Here is a 2535-nt window from a genome sequence, read left to right as displayed (position 1 = left end):
AGATGCGATAACAGATATCAGATGGCAATGAAGGAAATTATATTGAAAATCATTTTGTTCAGATAAACATTTCTTTCTTACTTTTTTCATATAATATTGTTTTCTATTTTGCTTGTAGTTTGGTTCTCCATTATCATATAATTTATAATATTTGGTTGTTTAAAGATAACATGTTGAAGGTCTGTCACCGAATACTGGAAAAATATCTAAACTTCACCGTCGCAACAACGCTAACTTATGACCTGCTGTTTGTGAGAAGACGCTTTGCCACACTGAATTAACACGTAAACACACATTTACTTAAATTCAAGCAAAACTTTTTTGAAAATCCCAAGGAAAATTACATGTAACTTATATTTTCACATATAACATATTCTTTAAAAATCTCATCCCATAATAAAGCATCACGCAACACTTCAAGACGAAATGATCATTACAGACACTTTATTAGTGTGATGCGACGCAAACATCAAAGTTAGGTCGTTTTCTCTCTGAATTGGTTCGCTTTTCACCCGAGACTGAGTCATGGACAGAATACCAGGCTGAGAGACCAAGTTTAATGTGTGTAGAACAATGAACGTGATTATGAACGTATAACTTTGTTTCCATGAGTGGTTCACTTAGTTTTGATTATTTTAAAAATATGCAAAATTACGTGAAACTTTTGATGGGAGTGACAAGCAAATTGGGCTGTTTACTGATGAATACTGTAATGTTAAATTTAACTTGATTATGATTACGGTTGCCTTGTCAGGTAATGATTAATACAATGATCATTCTTCATATATGGATCATCCTAGGGCACTTTGCTTTCAATATTGATAATGATTTAGCAATGAAATGTCATTTTATAAACCCTGATAGGGAAAGTAAGCATATAAAGTAAAGTACACTTGAAAAGTTTTGTCTATTCCGTTCCAGTATTGTCATAATAATAATTCAAAGTTCATCGACATTCTCGAGATATTGCGTGCAGTTCACCCGCCAGCATAACCACTATGTAGTATAACCTCTGTGTAACCCTATCATCATATTACTCCATCCCTTTAATTAAACGCGAACTGTAAATAACACGGCTCAGTTGCGGCTTTAAAGTTCTGTAATATTTCTATTAATATGTAACACGGCGATGAGGTTTCCCTTAAGTATGAACATAAGCCAGTTCATTATGATAGCATCGGCAGGAAATAATATAATGCTCATTTATATGTATTCCATTAAGATATTGTGTCTGGTATTGTGTTTAATCTGGCTTACAGTTCCCACTAATGGAGTTAGACTAAAGTCGAATGTCAGATGGCAGGATCTCATACCATATTTGATTTCATCATTTTGGTTTAATATTGCCAAATAAAATACAAAATACCTCTGCTTGCATCATTTTACACATGCAAACATTGCAAATGCAATTATGTTCATGAAAAAATAACAAGTAAATAAATAATTATACAAGAAAATCCATTTTATGCTCCTTATCTCTGTTCTTATATCTTCTTTCAGTCACAAAATCTACTGAATAAGAGAGTACAGTTATTAAATATTTACGAATTTAATATTTACAATATCTGATTCCATAATCTTAAGGACTTTGTCTTTCTTTTTTTAGAGTATGGGTATTTTATTTTAGGAGTCTTTCCATTGTGGCATATTATACCATATGCATTATTGTTTACATTAAGAGAATTAAATCAGTATTTTATTCTTAGTTCTTGAGTCTGGGTTAGTCGTATGGTCTTCCACTGCATCTTGTATGGGGCGGTGTATGTATAGTTTGTTGAAAGATTAAGGCAGAAAAAGTGTATGGTATATCTTTCTCTCCCTTCTTCTTCTCTCTCCCTGTCTCTTTGTCTCTGTCTCCTCCTCTTTATCTCTTTTTCTCCCTTGCTTTTCTTCTACCTCCCTGTCTCTATCGCCCTTCTCTTTTTTCTTCTTTCTCTTCTCCCTGTCCCTCTCCCTGGTCAGAATATGAGTTCCGATTCAAGTTCATTATCGCTTCCGAAGTAGAATCTCTGTATGCAAGACGAGTAGAATCTGATCCTCTTTATATAGAGAACATCCACGGAACCGAATGGCAGTAGTCATCGCTGATAAAAACTATTTTGCTTATGACAAAAATAAAAGAAAAGTAACAGCGTTGTTTCAAGGATGAAAAAATGCCCAGATTAGCGACGCAGGTTCATGAATTTTAATTTTGAAAAAATGAAATGGAAGCCAAGGTCAATTAGGTGATTAGGTTAGCAGTGTCAATTAGGTATAATTAAAATGCACTAAAAAAAAATTATTCTACCGTTTTTTTTCTTCTTCTCTAAAGATATCCAAGTCTACGGAAGAATCTTCCTATTTCCCTAGTTTTTTTTGTTTTTCTTTCTTTCTTTCTTTTAATCTTAAACGGCAAAATGATCGAACTCGTTGATAAAATGGCGGGGAAAAACGCTATACTTAAAAATATGTTGAAATGATGTGAAATGCGAAAAGACAGTGGTAATAGAAAACGGATTGTTTTACATATATAGACATTCTTGTGAGGTTATAGAC

This window comes from Penaeus monodon, chromosome 41, assembly GCF_015228065.2.
Source record: "Penaeus monodon isolate SGIC_2016 chromosome 41, NSTDA_Pmon_1, whole genome shotgun sequence".
In the NCBI taxonomy this organism is placed as follows: Eukaryota; Metazoa; Arthropoda; class Malacostraca; order Decapoda; family Penaeidae; genus Penaeus; species Penaeus monodon.
This window is presented reverse-complemented; position numbering follows the sequence as displayed.